Genomic DNA, 18689 nt, shown 5'->3' with positions numbered 1-18689 from the left:
TTAAACAGATTTAAAATTATAATCAGAAAGCACCCTGAAAATATCAAGTTACAACTTATTCAGAGGCAGAGATAACATTTTTTTCTTTTTTTTTAATAGTATGAGCTTTCAGCCTGAACACCTTGTCGCTCCCTTTTAACATGGCTGTAGTCACGACTGCTCACAACAAACTCTTAAAGACTACACTGGTGCAAATCTGCAACACACCAGATTACTTTAAACTAAAAATTTTAACAACTCACACAAACACATAAACTACACACTCTGTAAGACGGATGGATATGGTACTAAACACTCACATTAAAAATTATTTGCGATCAAAAGCACAACTTGTTTTTAAGAGAACTCTTACAGTGGAAGGGTGGCATCATTATATACGAAAATGACCATTTAAATAAAACCCATGAAATGCAGTTTTACATAAAATGTACCAACAAGCTCTACATTACACATATACCACCTTGCAAGATGATAGGCAAGATAAAAACATATTTCAGGAATTTGGCCTTTACACCTTAAGCAATAAATTCATTAACATTGATCCAACAAACATGACAGAGGCAGCTACTAATGTATGGCAGATTGACAGGGGGATTACTGAACAACCTGAACTGCAGATTGCTCTAACCCGCCCCAACTCCACAAGGGAAAACGGACAGCCCAATTCATAAATAACGATCTTCCTGCAGGTGGGCAAATGGAGAAGATTGGTGGGATGACCCCAAAACAAAGCGACTGGTGACCTCACTAAGAAAACAAGTAGATTTTTTGAGTAAAGTTCAGTCTTGATCACACCATTTATGTTTCAATGATATAGGTAACCGGTTTCGGTTATTTTTACATAACCATCATCAGACCCATGGCTCCCTTAGGATGGTAGGTGGAGCTTTCCTCAGCTGCTACGAAGTTAGCTGAGGAGAGCTCCGCCTACCATCCTAAGGGAGCCAAGGGTCTGATGATGGTTATGTAAAAATAACCGAAACCAGTTACCTATATCATCGAAACATAAATGGTGTGATCAAGACTGAACTTTAGTCAAAATATGATAATCTATTGATCACTGTATTCCAAAAATTTTTACCAAAACAAGTAAAATTTAAGAAGTAAATGAAACAACATGTCTCCAATCTCTTAAACTACGATTTCTGGCAAAGACCTCTGGTGCAGCACCTCCAATGCTCTCCCGAACCATCCGCTGCCAGCTGCTTCAATGGACACAGGAAGGCAAACCAAATTCCCAGCTCATTGCGTCGCAGCTCGCCCCGCCCAACCCGATGTCATGCTTTGACTCCTGTTGCTCTCGTGTCGATTGTGAAGCCACTTCCCCTTTCTATACGGTGCAGCCCACTGGACTCGTGTGGGGACCTCACATACGCTGACGCTCAAGGCAGACCAGTCATCTTGTTTCTCAGTGCGTGACCGACCAACTGACCGATCTAGCCGCCAATGACCATTGCCTAAGCAACTCGAGCAGACTGGCAGCCTAATGCGTAGGCTCAGATGCAGGAACACAGCCCTGACCAGGCGACCACTAGCTGAGTTCTGTTACTGGCTTAGTGACAAGACTCTCATTTTCTGGCTTTAAAGCTTGATCCAAATGACAGCCATACTAGCACTCCAATGACAGACAGACACTCACTGCTGCACAAATGCGAACGAGAGACAGACCAGCAACTGGTGTTGTGAGACTGATCCAGCCTCACTTGGACTGACCAACTGACCAGACTCACCTGATTGACCTCCTGCTGAGCTCATAACGCCCTTTAAATGCACTTGAACAGGCAACCTTTCCCCTTTTACACCAGAGGGAGACACCAAAGCTGCGATTGCCACAGCAGCGCCACCACCAGAAACGGAGGGCGACTGCTTCACACAACATGCTGCGGCACACTCTTCAAAACAGCAATTTTTATCATGACTCTGATTGGCTACTATAGATTTATTGTGGAGCCAATATAACAGAATTTAAAAATAATTTCAAAGTAATCAATGAAATCAATATATTTTGTGATTGGCCCTGCATGGGATGTGAGCCATGTCACTTTCATCTTTTGTTGTGATATATTTGGTTACATTGATGAAAAACTTCAGTAAGAGTACACAAGCTGAAAGCTCTATGTATAAGGGGCAGTCAAATGAAAACAAGATTTATGGAAGTAAGTAAACTTTTTATTATTTAAAAAGTAATCACCATAGTTGTGAATAAAATTATGCCACTGTGAGATAAGATGGTCAGTCCCCTCACAGAGAAATGTTTGGAGAAGTAAGTAAACTGTGTATTATTTCAAAAGTAATCACCATAGTTGTGAATAAAATTATGCCACTGTGAGATAAGATGGTCAGTCCCTTCACAGAGAAAGGTTTGTGGTTGCCTACAGAATCATGATTGTACCCATGTGTATCTTGGTATGAAGCAAATGGATGGCCAAGAATGTTTTTCTTCAGGGCTTCAAAAATATGGAAGTACCATGAGGAGAGATGGGGACTGTATGGAGGTTGTGTGGAGGCTTCCCAGGAAAACTGTGTGGCATAATTGAATAACTTGCCAACAAAATGCCTGCCAAGTTCCTATATAGTACGCTGTAGAAATTTCACTGGGAAACCCTTACATGTTCTCCATAAAGTCACAATCTCTCCTCATGTGACTTTCATATTTTCAGAGCCCTGAAGAAAGACATTCATGGCTGACCTTTTGCTTCAGATGATGAGGTGCATGACTGGGTACAATTATGTTTCTGGAGGCAACTGCAAACATTTTTCCACAAAGACATTCACCACCTTACCTTACAGTGGTATAAATTTGTTAGCAACTATGGCAATTACTTTTGTATTATTGAATAGTTTACTTAGTTTTTCGTATCTTTCATATTAATTTGACTGCCCTTGTATGCCACTGTTACCAAGTTTGCTTTTGTAGATCTCTGTACTATGTGTACAAGTGCTCTATTACCTTTTTAGAGCATTTTATTTTTTATAATAGTGTGTTCCTCGCAGAAATTTGCTGGGTTAAAGATGTCCCTAATTTTAATATGTTTTCATAATCCAGCTAGTTTATCTGCAGTGTTAAAGCAATAAACAGTAACTTCATAAAAGCTGATTTACATGTGCCATTTTGGATTTGAGAACCTTAGATTCACTTTTTTGAAATGGGAGCAGCATAAGACATGCTTCTACTATACAGATGAGGAACCTGAAACTTAGCAAGTTGAAATAATTATGTTTGCTATAACTCTACTCCTCCTTTTTTATATTATGCTGGTAGTAGAGGTACCACATTTACATAAAGCACCAAAATTCTTATTTAGGTGATGTTTCAGTAAACTTAATTATTCATCAGTTTATTTGAGTTCTGCTGATGCCAATGGTATACATAATTATTCACTGTATATGTTGTTTTAAGAGAAATAGGTGATTTACTTTATTTGGAAGCCATATGCTCAGAAACATTTCATGAGGTAACAAATGTTTATTTCCAGAATGACATAAATTATTTGAAGGCCCTCTTTTCACTCTGTCAGTAAACATTTTATTATTTGTGGAAAGTCATTAACTAAAAAGTTATCCGTAATTAAGGTCTCCACCACCCAGAAAATAATATTATTATTTGGACCTTTCAGTATGTTTATAACACCATAATCTAGTTATAATTTTCTTGCTCTAATTTTTCTGAACTGGAAAATTGCTTTGGTTAGCAGAGTAATCTGACAATTAAGAAATGAAGACAACTACTATACTGTGAAATTTACAAGAGGCTCAGTAAATACCCACAACAACGTGTGTTGAATGAATAAAACAATCCACCCAACTTTATTTATTTCCCAATCGTCTATCACATAGATTAACAAAATTATTACCTGCTTCCCCATAATGTCATTACTACTAATTTTGACATTGTTCTCTTTATATAACAATAGGAGTATAGCGTCTAGTAATCATTACAGTAACTTCTGCATGGCAGAGTCATCATCATCTGTTTTCATCTTAATGTCTCAATGTAAAAATTCATTGAGTGAACTCATCATTTTACATTTCAATGTCAAAGCCACTAATACGAGGAGATCTTACTGTTACAGTCACTCAGTGTGATTATATCATGAACTTGTTTGGAAAATCTGGCTGTAGTCATCCACACAACTTTTCTGTGTTAAAGTGTTAGTGAAGCTACAGTGACTGAGTTCTTTCAAAGGCTATTTTCTGAAGATTTACATTTTTGTAGACTTGAATGTGTTTACAGTTCAACCAGAGCAGTAGCTTACTTGGTTTATTTAAACAATAAAAATAGTTGATAGCAGAAGTTAATCTTCATAATTATGTGTTTTGTCGCTAAGAAATGTGAAGTAATCTCATGTTTAAATCAGTGTTTTCAAGTTCATCATTGAAATATTAGAGTACATCTCCAACTAGTTTCAGAGAATGAGACTTCAAAAGTTTAGCGTTACCGAAGAATACCAGCAATATAACCAAGTCAGTAATGTTACATAGTGTGTTTAGATTTTCACTAGGCAATTGTAGAGTCCATAATGATGAAGAAAAGCTTCCTAATGAAGCACTAAACATAAAACATGGCTACTCATACAACTATGTAGATAGGAGTGCACATAAAAAAAGCATTTTGTAAGCAACTTCTTTTCCAACTGGAAAACATGTTGCCAAAACTGCAGTACTAAATGCTATACCGTACAGTGTGCTCATTGACACTTTAAGTGTTTGTTTCTATGTTGTGAAGAGAACAAATCATATGAGGAATGAGTCAATTTTGTAAAGATTTCTAATCTTCATATACAATATATGCCTGTAAGAGTTTCTGTTAAGTCAATTATAAGCTCATCAGCAAATTCAGGAAAACTAAAATTATGAGTGGGGGCTAAATATCCATACACATTATTAATATGCACATCTAACAATGAAATTGTGGAATAGTCTATATACTAATGCAACGAGTTTGATGAGATGATGAATCCATAAAGAATAAACACATCCCAAGTACAGGCAATCTTGGCTAAATAGTATTATACTGCTGAAGACCAAATAGAATAAATAAAAAGGTACTGAAAACCATTTGCTGTCTTTATGTAACTCCCTGGACTAAAGTTATCTTTGACAAATGAATAATATTGAATTCAGTTTGTGTTAATCACCAAATTTTTAATTAGTTCAGGGAAGAGCATAATAGCTCCTGGATAACACATAATTCCCTCCTTTTGACAAAATGTTAGCACATTCTGATAACAGTATTTACTTGGGTGAGTACTCACAGTATCCGAACACTGTTGTTGTAAAAGAGAGCAGTAACACTTGCACCAGATCTGCATCCACAAAGTTATTATCCAGCATAAATATTTCATGACATGTACCTCAGACAAGAAGCTAAAAACAGAAACTCTGGGTTAAGTAGGTATGATCTTGTGTAGGATGACCTTTGTCCAGGATGATAAAAGAAAACATAAAAAAAGATATTTACTTTCACAGATATTTTTGATTTCCTGTGCACCATCAAGATTAGTCAGATATGTGTAATAAGATAAATGATCACAATACCATTACTTCAGACAAACAAAAATTTATGAGTAGATGCATGTGTACAATACCCTGCCAAAATATTTTAAGAGCAGTAACAGAAATTTTTTTTAAGTAAAGTTACAACATTCAGGTAGTGAATAAGCAGAATGGATTTTGAACTTCTCAGTACTGTATGGCATAGTCCAAAATAAAAGAACTATGGTTTTACAAATCAGAGACAACAGAATCCAAAAACTGAGTCCTACAATCTTACAAATGGCAACATTTGCACACCTGTTGCAGTAAACTGTACATTAAATCATGATGTCAGTTTCAGATATTACTATGAGTAATTGACACTTACAATGAAAAACAATTATGTGCATTTTATGTACTCATGTAGAACTGACAAAAATTGTTCATGTAGACATTTTGAAATCCTACTTGTGAAATGCGAACAACAATAATTTAGGGTCATTGCAAATCTAGAAAATGGGAAAAAGGAAAAGGATTTTGCCAGTGCACCAGTGGGATAGAAGGCTGTGTAGGGGCTGGAGTGGGAGCAGGGAAGGGGATAGGGAAGGTTGAGATCATGGGGATGGGGTGGGTGGAAAGAATCTAGTCAGTGAAGCAGTCATTGAATTCAAACATATCATACTGGGTGGTATGCTCAGCAACTGGGTGATCCAGCTGTCTCTTGGCCAGTTTGGTGGAGGCCATTCATGTGGACACACAGCTTGTTAGTGGTCATGACCATGTAGAATGCCAGAAATTTGTTGCAGATAACTTGGTAGATCACATGACTGCTTTCACATTTCTCGTTGCCTTTGATGGGATGAGAGATGCCTGGGACAGGATTGGAACATGTTGTGGTGTGGGTCAGGTCTTGCATCTATTGCAGGATAAGTCCCATGGGGCACTTGTTTTGGAGCAGGGGTGGGAAAGGGGGAGACAAAGATATAATGTAAGTTGAGTAGGCAGCAGGATAACTCTGTGGGTGGAGGGGGGGGGGGGGGAGGAATATTTTTCATTTCAGGATGTGATGAGGAGTAGTAGAAACCCTGCCATTTTATGAAGTATCGTTAACTGTTATGAACTATCATCAATGTAATACAAGTCATCAAGTTTAAGGAAACTAAATTGTGTGGTTGCCTTAGTCTTAAGTCAGTATTTATGTCACCAAGAATGTATATCCTGTACTTAGATCATTGTGTAACAAATAAGTCAGTCTTCTCCCAGGACTGTGCAAATGCTTCAGTATTAGTGTCTGGCATACAGTGCAAAATAATAGTTATGGTTTTTAATGTGGGCTGTAACAGTGCAGCTGCTTCAATTGCATTTTCCATGTTTTTGTCACCCACACCAATGACACTGTATTGCATAAGTACTGTAAGCCCACCAACCTGATTTATGTAGTCTCTTCTATGATGCCACTTCAGTAGCGCATCAGTCTTGCAATATGCCCTCCATCACGTCATTTGTTGACTGTCACTGACTTCACAACCAACTCTTTTAATAAGCATCAAGAGGAGTGAGATTTACACTAAACGTATTACTTATCTCCTTTGCTTGTCATTGGCTTCAGTTCTTCATGTCTAGGGGCTGATTCCTGAAGCTGAAATTTTTGACATTGTAGGTTCTCACAGTTCCAATTGATGTACATAAATGAGAAGTATTGCCTGAGCAGAAATTTCTGCTGTTGTAATTCTTATTCTTGTACATTTTTCTATATCACACTGTCTTTACAATTTCCACTTCAAAACTGAAAATCACATGGTTATTGCTAAAATTAAAACACATCTGATCACATCAGAGGCATGCCACTTAGAAATAAACATAATCATCATCACACTGCCCAATTAATTATAGGAATTTTAAGTGTGCCAAATATTTCGTAATTTTCAAATGTTTCTAAAAGTAATTATAACTGTATGTTCAAAGCTAGCATATATCAATTGTAACAACAAAAATAAATTAATTTCTTTTTATACATTATAGCCATAAATATAATACATCCTGTACAAAATCATGGGAAATTCCTTTAAAAAACAGCTGAGATAATATTAACCTGTTTAAAAAGTTGTAATTATTTTTGATATTGACTACTTCTGTTCAGAAAAGTAGTGCTAGAGAAACGTGTCCCTTTACAGCCTCCTGCTCACAAAAATTGGGAAAAATGTGTTTACAATATTTTGTGACAGATTATAAGGTTTGCCAAACAATATACAGGATGATGCCAAAAGACAGAATACAGACGTATAGAAGTAACTGATATATAATATTTATAGTATTGTACTGGTGGAGATCTGAATAAGTGTTTGGGCGCAGTCTTTTCACAAGCAATATGGCTTTTAGAATGTATGTGTTTATAACAGTTAACACCTCTGTTTTTGAAAACAAGTTGCAACAAGATTCCCTATATTTTGCTCCACAGATTATTCTCACACCCCTTTTTTGAAGAATGAGTAGCTTATCTAGATTAGCTTTGGTTGTTGCCCCCCAAATTTGAATACCGTAGTTCAAGTGAGAGGAGAAAAGAGCATGGTATGCAGTCTTTAGGACTACGTTGTCTCTACAGAACTTGCTAATAGCACTGATTGCAAATATATTTTTTGACAACTTAGTTGCTAGAGAGTCAATATGTGTGTCCCATTTCAGGTTGCTTTGGATTGTTACGCCAATGAATTTTACACTAGACTCTTTCTTTACCAATTTGTTGCCCACGTATAATTTAATTTCATTATTCATAATACTTTTGTTAAACTCCATCAAACATGTTTTACTGGTGCTTACATTTAAGTGGCTTTCATTAAAAAAACTGAACAATTTTTTTTGTCATATTATTACACTCGGCCTCTAGTTCATTATAAATATTTGCAATTTCCAGTTGGTCTTTTATGAGCATGCCATTGTGGTTAATAGTAAAGTCCATACAGGAATTGCCATTGCCGGTTCTAAAACTGTTTATGACTGCCCAGATGCCAGTACTTACGTTGTGTGAGTTTTGAAGCTTATTTGCAACATAGTTGCTTCTGGTCTGTGTAAGTAAGTCCTTATAGTGTGCTTGACATATTTTGAAGGCTTCCTTTAGCTCAGGAATCTCTCTATTATTCAGCATTGCACTGTGGAGTAGTTTTAATTTTTCCCTCGCTTCAGTGACATTACTATTTACCCAATTATTTTTGTTTATATTTTTTGTGTGTTTCATTTTTGTGATTACAACTGGGCATGTGGTATCAAAGCAGTAATAGAAGTCAGCAGCAAAGTTATCATATGAAAAGCTATTATTTTCAAACCATTTCATTTGTGCTAGCATCCAGTTTAGTCTATTTATGTTGTCATTATACATTATTCTTTTAGTTACAAACTGTTGCTTTGTGGTGACAGTAGGGGCCTCATGGCATTCCAATTTAAGCTGTACTGCATGGTGATCTGAGATGGCTAGTTTTAAAACCGATGCACTGTGGGATAGATGGGTCATGTTTGTTATTATGTTGTCAAGACATGTTTTACTATTGCCAATTTCTCTAGTGGGTTCCTGAATGAGTGGGGTCAGGTTAACAAACAATGTAACTTTTTGGTGCTGACATCATTTGTTGATAAATCTATATTTATATCCCCTGTAACTATAATAGTTACATGACCATTTGGCCCAGAAAATGTTGTGTCTATATACACAAGCAAGTCAGAAAGATTTACAAAAAAGGTATCTGTATTTGCTGCAGGAGGCCTGTAAACACCGATAACTGTTATGTTATCTCTACCCCATTTCAGGTTTATTGCAGCAAATTCTGAGACTCCTTCCAAGCAGAAGGCACTCACATCAATAACATTAAAATTACTTTCATTTACAGTGAAAATTGCTACACCTCCCCCAGTCTTGTCTTTTCTACTGAAGGCTGTGCAGAATTTCATACACAGTGGTTGACTAATGCTAATCAGAGCTTCATTGTACCAATGTTCAGTTACAACTAATATATTGGGTTTGTCAATCTGTGAAATTACATCTAGATCATTATGCTTATTTCTAAGACTACCAAGATTCTGGTGTATGATTTTAAGGCTGAGTTTTACCTGCTGGACCTTAGAGGATAATTTTGGACTACATATGTAAAGGCCTAATAGAATCGTTTAAAATTAGTAAAAAACCATACTGATTTAAAGTTATATAATGTATTGGGATATAAATCCCCCTGCTTTAAAGAACCATATATTTTGTGGAATAACACTGTCTTTGGCAGTTTTGGCTAACAATTTACCAATCTCAGTCACAACAAATGGCTCTGAGCACTATGGGACTCAACTGCTGAGGTCATTAGTCCCCTAGAACTTAGAACTAGTTAAACCTAACTAACCTAAGGACATCACACACATCCATGCCCGAGGCAGGATTCGAACCTGCGACCGTAGCGGTCTCGCGGTTCCAGACTGCAGCGCCAGAACCGCGCGGCCACTTCGGCCGGCTCAGTCACAACACTGATGTAGTTGGCAGATGCATGAATTCATTGCCCAACACATATAATCTCATGAAAGTTGACTAGTCCAGCACGGTGCAGACATACACCCTCTCTTAACAGATCCAAATGTTGTTCCCAAACGTTTTCAGTGACCAAAATGTCATCAATGTACACAATTAATTTTGGACTCACTTAACTTCCCAAGACAGAATCCAGAGCTCTTATGAATTCAGCTACAGATACAGTTAGCCCAAATGGCACCACACAGTATTGAAAACACCTTAACATAAAAATGCTGTATACTTTCTACAATTAATTTCAAGTGGGATCTGGTGAAATCCAGAGGTCAAGTCTGAACAACTCACATATTTTACATAAGAAAATTTGTGTTACAGCTTATCCATGTTCTCGGGGTGGTCATTCTCTATCACAAGAAATTTAATAAGATGTATAGAGTCCAAACCAATTCTCGCTCCACCATTTCTCTTACTTACCACAGTTAAAGGATTTTTGGAAGCATTCCTACTTCACTCAATTACACCCCATGTTTCCATTTTCTGAATCTCTTTCTCTACATCTTTTCTTTTTGAAAATGGTGTATTATATGTCTTGAGAAAGAAAGGTTGATGATCTATAAGCAAAAGCATGCACTGATAGCCTTCCACTTACCCTGGGTTTTCACTAAACACATTTATAAACTCCAATAACAAATTTCTAAGTTGTTTCTTTTGTTGGTCTTAAGAGTTGTAGCTTCCCTTGCTTTAGAATCTACTACACTTTCAAAATCTTGATCTTCAGTCCCACCAAAATCTATATTGTCATCAAACACCTGGCACTCACCTTGGTACACATTGTTTTGCAAATAGTTACAACTTTTCTCACAGTTTAAAATACAGAAATTAGTTTTCACATAAGTATTACTTTTATGTTCCAAAACAAACAATTCTTTAGCATTCCATCCAAACAAGCCTCAATTTTCAGTATCCTATCCATACCAGGAATTATATTTTCTTCCAGACTAGGGGTCATTAAGCATCCATATTCAAATGTTTTGTTTTCTATACTAAACATTAAAAGTACCTGAGATCTTAGCAATTTGGTTTGATTTCCTGTAGCTCCTCTTATCTTTACACCTACAATCAGCATTTCCACAAAATTCTTACTATACTCAATCTTGTCTCTAAATTGTTAAGATATACCAAAAATCAGGCTACCTGTATCAATCGAACAGTTACCTTCCCACTTGTCAGTCTTAATCTTAATGTAAGGACACCCAAAATATGAGTCATCATTTCTGTTAGTAGACACTTTATGTAAAAGATCACTTTCAGTTTTATCAATTGTTACATCCACACTGTCTTTACAGGGTTTTATCAACTTTGCTGGTATCACAGAATTACAATAGTTACTCATGTTGCCAGGTAAAGATTGAACACAATGAATTGATTCGATCACTTATTACAGAAAGAACACAGAATATATTACTGCCAATATTACACTTTCTGCTTCGATCTTCTTTTACTTCTTTCCACCAATTTGGATACAAATGTTGACTAAACACCGTTAACTTATTCCAGAAGGCAAATTTATCTATGTTATTATCAATTTGGTTCCAAACTAACTTGGGACCGATGACCATCACAGTCTGGTCCCTTTAAATCCCACAAACCAACCAACCAACCAAACAAACTTCAAAAAGTTTTCACCCTTATTCTCTACACTTACAGATAAGTCACCTTTACTGTTTGAATCATTACTCTGCATGACTTTAATGAAAAACTGCTTTGACTGGACTGGTATTCCACGACTGTCACTTACATAATCACATACACCACTTATCTTCCTGTATTGTCAACATTATTTGCTAATAACTCTGAAACTACATTATTCTTAAATTCCACAAATACCTGAAACCTGTCAACATCACCATCATTATCATCATCATCATCATATTCTTCCAAAATTGCTAGATCAACAACATGATTAAAAACGCAACTCTCATATCCATCAAAGTCGTTCACCTCGCCTACATTCATTTGTAATAAACTATCAGTCTCAGACGTACCAACCTCAGTTATTTCACTGCTCTCTTTCACATATATATCAAAAATATCACCTAGTTCATATCCAATACAGTCATCACCTGATTTACGTACATCAATAACATTGCTTTCTGACCAAGCAGAAATCATTAGTACATATTTCAAAATTCTCACTACTCTCACATTCTGGTTTGTGATTAGTACCTACATCACCATAATTAAACATAGTATCCCAAAACTTTTGATCAAAACATAAATGAGAAATCTGATATTCCTTCTGTCCAACTTCAGATACCTGTGCCATATCATGAACACTGTTATTACTGTCTAATTGCAGGTGTAAATTGGGGACCCTGTGCTTGTTGTTTCCTTGCCCCAAAACTGTGGTACTTCATTGAGGTGGACTGCTGTTTCCCAAGTAGTTACTTCTATGATGTTTCTCCTATTAAACTGCCCATAGTTATACAGATTATGCCTATCCTGCTGATGTACAAAATTTCTGTCTCTATTAACATTTTGATCCAGGTAGGAATTACCATTATCCCTGTTTCTGTAATGATTCCCATTGTGATTTCTATTATTCTGATTGTTATGGTACATCTTCTTTATACTGCCATATTCAGCCTCTCAACATATTGTAAAAATTGTTCAAGACAATTGTCAAATCCATGTACTAAATGTCACTGCAACCTCTAAGGTAATCTCCTTTTGAGTGCATCAGTCAATGTCATTTCATCAAATGGTTTGTCAAGGTGTGTTAATTTATTCAGTTGGTTCTTATAAAACTCTTTCAGAGTACCAGTACTCTCCCTACTCCTATAATTAAGACTACTCAAAAATTCGTTTTTAATTCTCCCCTGTTCAGCTTTTGACCAAATGTACTTAAAAAACTTTTTTCAAAACTTGGATGTGTTTCCCACTGGCTTAAAATTAAATTTTCTCGTTATAGAGCTTCACCTTTAAGACATCTTTTAACAAATTTAATTTTTTTTTATTGTCAGTCATGCCTGACACAAAACTATCTCTACAGTGATACAGAAAATCAACTGGATGTAACTTGTCTGATAAAAAGCTTTTGATTGGAGTGTTGGACCACACAATACCATTGTTCGAATAAAGATTTTTGTGAATGCAGTTAACCTAAACTGTTGAAATTTTTTGATCTAAAACATTTACACTAGTTTGCATATTGCTTTCAACATTTAAAAATTTTTGTCTGATCTAGTGTGTCCCATTGTTTTTGCTATGGCCTTTTCTGTTCACCTCTGTCATTAACATTCTTCAACTGAACTCATTTTCCAAACCAATAAATTTATTTTCTAAAATATCAACTTTTTCATTCACACTTCTTAATCCCTCTGACAAACCCATTTTTTAGCTCTGAAACTTGATTGCAAAGTTGGTCTATTTGGCGTTGTACCCTATCCATTTTACTATTGTTTCCAGTTTTTAGGTCATTTAATAGTCCTTGTAGTGAAGTAAATTTGCTATTGTTATCTGTTCTTATTTCAGTTAACTGATCATTAACTGCACTAAATTTGCTATTGTTATCTGTCTTCATTTCCTCTAGTTTTGCCAAAATTAACTGTAAAATACCAGTTTTTACTTTTCATTTGATGACTATGCTTTCACTCCTCTCAAACATGTCCTGACTGGGTTCTACAGATTTAACTTCTATACTACTCCTGACCTTGTCTCTATTCATTTTGTTACCAAGCTAGAGGAGGGTGTCCCTTTACAGACTGCTGTCATAAAGATGAAAATTTTAATGAGTAACGATGGTGTTTGTACAAAATTGTACACACCACCACAATTTTGTTTTCACTTTTTCACATATTGTCTTCAAGGTCCTATTGTTGGATGATGACCAATTTTTTAACATTGTAGGGAAAAAATTGCTACTCAGGGTAGACTACCGTTATTAAGATTAATTTGGTTTGTAAAAAGTATAGTAGTCTAGGGCTTTGAGAAAGTATACCGAACCATTTTATGCATCTGCATTGGCACTAACCTATTTATGGATACTAGTGCAATACTGAACATCATGGTAGATTATGCAAAACTAATAACTAATGGCTCAATTGATTATAGAAGTAAGCCACCTTGTGCATAAAAATGGAGCAGCCGATGTATAGCAGCCAAAGATGAAATCTAAATGCACTGAGTCAAAATCTGAAATGTAAAATGTGGCTACTTCTGAACTTTACAGTTATCTTGTAAGTTAATTATTTTCACAAGATATTAACTATGTTAATGAAAAATTGGAATGTTAGTCTTTAGAACGAGTGGTATCATCCTTACCAAATCTATCTATAAGGTCAAAATATTTTCATTGGTATTTACTATAGTAAAATTTTAGATGGAGGATACCAGCTTGATCTGCCACAGTGTACTAGGACTGACTTATATCAAAGGCCTCACCCCACAAGGCCTGATACATACAGTTGTAGCTTATCTTCACTGAGCCAGTGTTTATTAACACATAATGTAATCTTCTTGTTCACACCCAACAGAATACTAACAGCACTCCGTCTTCAGGCCACAAGTGGCCCATCGGGATCATCTGACCGCCGTGTCATCCTCGGTTGAGGATGCGGATAGGAGGGGCGTGTGGTCAGCACACCGCTCTCCCGGTCGATATGATGGTTTTCTTTGACCGGAGCCGCTACTATTCGGTCGAGTAGCTCCTCAATTGGCATCACGAGGCTGAGTGCACCCCGAAAAATGGCAACAGCGCATGGTGGCTGGATGGTCACCCATCCAAGTGCCGGCCATGCCCGACAGTGCTTAACTTCGGTGATCTCACGGGAACCGGTGTATCCATTGCGGCAAGGCCGTTGCCAACAGAATACTAAGAGTACCAGTTTTATTTTGTGAAGACCTGACATTCGTATATTAGAACAATCATTAGTCATCATCACAAAGTGGTAAAGGTGGAGCCTTAGGCAGCGGTACATCACTGTCCTCATTTTGTTTAGTCTTCTGTTATAATGAATTGCGTACATACAACAACTGCTAGCTTCTTGATTGCATTGACTCCAGAAGCTCTCAGCAAACTGAATTGCCTAGAACTAGCCAAAAATAAATCACTGTTCCTTTCTTGTTCTGCAGACTCTCATACAATGACTTCTTTATTTTCATCCAAATTTCGTGTATTTGTTTCTTGCAATTTCTTACTAATATAATCGAATATTTGTAATACTGTCCTATGAAAGAAACGTGATTGTTTCCTTTTCATTGGATTATTCTATGCATTTGTAGCAGTAGCAGTAAATATGAAAAGATGACAAAATAATGTAATACTTAAATTTCAGTCATTGTGTAGGCTGTAAACAAATAGTGATATACTGAAGTCATATAGTAATCCCAGCTAGATGTTCTCAACTATTTATCATGAAATAAAATAGAACTGTTCATTGAATGTGGTTAAAAGACAGTATGCCATTCCCCCACTGCATTTTTTTGTAGTTTACGTACAATAACTGTTACGCATTCATGAGGCACTTGTTTATTATTCTGTATGCGCTTTCTGAATTTTTCTTGCAGTTTGTTTTTATAACAAAAAGTTCATAAAATATGGCATGAACATAGACATAATGCTACACTACAAATCAATATGTTACATATAGCACAAAATAACTGGGCACCCACAAAGAATCAGTCTTGTTCTCAGCCCCAGGTGTGTCTACCTTTTTGTTCTGAAGGACTGACCACCTCAGTCTGCAGTAATCTGCTGACCAGTGTGCTTTGTCCATTATCAGCAGTTGCATTAATTGTTATCACAGTGGTTTTCTTGTTAGACACTCCAATCAGTTATGTTATTAATTGTACTGGGTTGAGCTGGCAGTATGATATTTTGCAGACCCACTAACAGTAGCTTGGTAGTTTTGCTTTTGAGTAGGCTTCATCTGTTGAACTAGTTCTGCCTACCAGGTAGTGGTTGCACACAATAGATCACCCACCATTTCCACTTTATCCACTCATACAATACTATCCGCACAGGTACAGGACAATTTATGTTACTCTTAACACTCTGCTTCCACATTCAGCTTGGCCACACACAACTAAACTGTCACCTTCCAGCCTAACCTAGTCTTCGGGCTACTCTACAGATCAGTCATCACAACAAAATGCCTATTGAATATAGTTATGTCAGTGTTCATTTAGGCAGACAAAGTAGCTGTTTATGCAACCTGAAAATTCATTTGTGTAAGAAAATAGCTTCTGAAACATAGTGTCACAGAAAAATTCTGAACACTCTATGTGTATACTGGATAACTAAATAAGTGGTACAGAATGAAGTTGGTAAGAAGTGAAATTAATGGCACAACTTGACTAAAAGATGAGACTGACTCATAGGATGCATATCAAGGAATCAAGGAATCATCAAGTCAGTTTGGTACTGGAGGGAAGTGGGTGGGGTAAAAATTACAGAGATGCACCAAGATTTGACTACTGTAAACAGGTTCAAATGGATGGAAGTTGTGCCTTACAACAAAATGTATCCAAGTTTCCTGAGTAAATTAATTACAGTTTCAGCCAATGCTTGTAACCATGTGATGTCACCATGGATTTGTGCATCAGTACAAATTTTCAGAGTTGCTTCTAAAGGGCATCAAATATACATCTGTATCTTTATTAATTTCAATTATCTATCCTCAGTTCCAATATTTACTATCCACAAACATTTGATATTATAGTCAGTGGATATAGAACCATTTATAACATGTTCAAGGAAATATTAAAGAAAAAAGACTGCGTCTGAATAGGCCTTGAAGGCCCAATGGTATTGACCAGCTGCCATGTCATCTTCATCCCTTAGGTGTCACTGGTTGTGAACACAGAGGGGCATGTGGTGAACACACCACTCTCCCGGCTGTTGTCAGCTTTCATGACTGGTGTCACTACTTGTCAGTCAAGAAGCTCCTTAGTTGGCTTCAATTACTAGCCACACCCAACAGCACTTAACTTTGGCGATCTGATGGGAACTATCAACACCACTGTGGCAAGGCTGTTGGCCAAGAAAATACTGGGTTCATTTTAATTGTGTTCTGACCAAAGGAAACTAGGGTGTAACTGTCTTGTACGTGCTCCTTGGCATACTGCATAACTTGCAGACTTCAGCATGTTTACACAAAAAACATTAAATACAAAATAATTTTTAATCATTATGTGCTCATAATATTTAGGTTTTCTATGTAATATCATCATTCCTTGCAGATTTGTATGTTTGTGATATTTTTTATTTCAGTGTTACAGAATCACTGATTAAAAACTGACTATTTAGAAATTGCTTTCCCATGAATAAAGAGTATTAGATACATATTTCAACACAGGAAGAAAATGTGCAAGATAATCCCTCAAGACAAAATTCACATCCTTTGGTAGTACCTTGTCAGTGGTGTTACTAATGCAAAACACCTTATGTCCTTGGTCTCTGCAAATCAAGTTGAACATGTAACATTAGACAATGAATGCTAGTGTAATAAAATCTCAATCAATCCTGTAATGTTCAATACAATTACAATTTCACATTTTGCTCATCTTTAATCTCGGTGCATTTCCTTTGCCACAACTGAATAATAAACCTGTAAAAATGTAATTGTAAAGATCGCTGTACAGTGTGTAGATATACTATTAATGCTGTACAAATTACAGTGAGTACTATTATCAGCTAATGAGAATAGACACTACACTAACCATCACTGATTATTAATGTAGAACAGAAGCAATATCTTCAGAGAATAGAGCGTTAATACAAAGAAAACTCTTTATATACACATTAAATTGGAATTTGAAACTGCATCAGAATAATGGCCACAAAGGATGAAACTCAATAAATGTACCAAGAATTGTGATTAATCTGTTAATAGGAAAAATTAAAAGTACCTTCAATGTGCACACTGTAACCTATTTATTTTACAACGTTATTTACCATCCCAAAATTGGAATACAGTCATTTTTTAAGCGCAGCCATAACATACTCTTCCCGCTTATGTAATCTGAAATAAGCCAAAACTCTGCAGTCATCCTTTGAAACACTTAGTGATGTCTTCTGCTGTACTTTACACACATTCATCAAGCATGCATACAAATTCTCACAGTCAAATTCGTGATTATAAAGGCTGTATGCACTCATTGAAAAAAAAAAAAAAATCAGCAGTCCAAATTAGCTGAATTACCTTATAACATCATGAACATTAGTCAATCAGCATCAGCACTTGGGTATATAGTGTGACAGTGTTAAGACAATATGCAGTAGTTGAGCTGGATATGGTAAACTTTGTGAACTACATTACTTCCAGCATTTTGGTGTGGGAACAGTCTTGTGTTGATTGTATAAAATTCTGTTGAATAATAATTAATTTAAGACACATATTTCTTGTTTATTAATGAAGTGAACATAGGTTCAGCCTATTTATGGTGTTAATTGTCACACTCATTGAGGTACTTCATTGGGAATGCTATATAATTTCATTATGAGGAGCATGTGATCTGCTGAGTTGGAAGCAGCCTGTCCTCTACTGAAGGAGGCCTGCCTACTGAGCAATCCACCACCAGCCACCACAAGCAGGCTTATGATTGATGCAGGTCAGTGCATAAATGTGTGTCATGACATCTGCAGAAATTAAAGTTCACTCTCAACAACATGAGAGACACAGCCACCCAAGGTGGACGGCCACAAAGTTTG

The 18689-nt window shown here is 36.3% G+C and overlaps 1 pseudogene; it reads right to left on the bottom strand.

Moving 5' to 3' along the window:
- Positions 1–14723: 14723 nt before the first annotated feature.
- Positions 14724–14840, bottom strand: LOC126214096 (5S ribosomal RNA; annotated as a pseudogene).
- Positions 14841–18689: the final 3849 nt, after the last annotated feature.

Source organism: Schistocerca nitens, chromosome 11 (genome assembly GCF_023898315.1).
Source record: "Schistocerca nitens isolate TAMUIC-IGC-003100 chromosome 11, iqSchNite1.1, whole genome shotgun sequence".
In the NCBI taxonomy this organism is placed as follows: Eukaryota; Metazoa; Arthropoda; class Insecta; order Orthoptera; family Acrididae; genus Schistocerca; species Schistocerca nitens.
Note: the sequence above shows the minus strand (reverse complement) of the source record. Positions and strands in the feature narration are given on the sequence as shown.